Source organism: Apium graveolens, chromosome 1 (assembly GCF_009905375.1).
Source record: "Apium graveolens cultivar Ventura chromosome 1, ASM990537v1, whole genome shotgun sequence".
Taxonomy (NCBI): domain Eukaryota; kingdom Viridiplantae; phylum Streptophyta; class Magnoliopsida; order Apiales; family Apiaceae; genus Apium; species Apium graveolens.
The window spans coordinates 143,754,332-143,755,434 of record NC_133647.1 but is presented as its reverse complement, the minus strand read 5'-3'; positions in this window follow the sequence as shown (position 1 = coordinate 143,755,434).

Genomic DNA, 1,103 nt, shown 5'->3' with positions numbered 1-1,103 from the left:
ACTCTCCCTGTCCTACGAATGGGTTGTTCCACAGAAGGTTGTTCAGTCTGAACTGGTGTTTCCACTTGATCCGTAGTAGTTTGTGCTTCTTGAACTTCATCAAGTTCAATTTTTCTCCCACTGTTTCCTTCAAGGATAAACTCCTTTTCCAAGAAGGTAGCATGTATGGAGACAAACACCCGATGATCGGTGTAAAAGTAATACCCCAAAGTCTCTTTAGGATATCCCACAAAATTACATTTTACGGATCGAGATTCCAGCTTATCTAGGTCAACTTTCTTGACATAAGCTGGACATCCCCAAATCTTAACGTATTTAAGACTCGGTTTCCTTTCTTTCCATATCTCATATGGTGTTTGAGGAACAGATTTAGAAGGCACCTTATTCAGTAAATATGCTGAGGTTTGCAATGCATAACCCCATAGGAATACTGGAAGATTCGCATAGCTCATCATGGACCGAACCATGTCTAACAAAGTTCGATTTCTCCTTTCAGATACCCCATTTAACTGTGGAGTATATGGAGGAGTCCACTGGGAGACTATACCATTTTATTTGAGATAATCTAGAAACTCCCCATTCAAGTATTCACCACCTCGATCTGATCGAAGAGTTATAATACTGTGTTTGGTTTGTTTCTCCACTTCATGTTTATATTCTTTGAACTTTTCAAAGGCTTCAGACTTGTGTTTCATCAAATACACATATCCGAATCTAGATCTATCATCTATGAAAGTAATGAAGTACGAAAATCCACCCATGGCTTGCGTAGACATTGGTCCACATACATCTGTGTGTACCAATCTTAGCAAATTTGCAGCCCTCTCTCCATGTCCACTGAATGGAGATTTGGTCATTTTACCCAATAGACAAGACTCGCATGTAGGATATGATTCAAAATCAAAGGGGTCAAGTAACCCTTCCTTATGCAATGTCCGCAGTCTATTTTCACTAATATGACCTAGCCTACAGTGCCATAAATAGGTCAGATTTGCATCATCTCGTTTTCTTTTATTAGTTTGTTCAATCTGAAGTAAATCATGCGCTACGTCACATACATACAGACCATTATTTAAAATGCCACATCAAAAAAGAACATTATC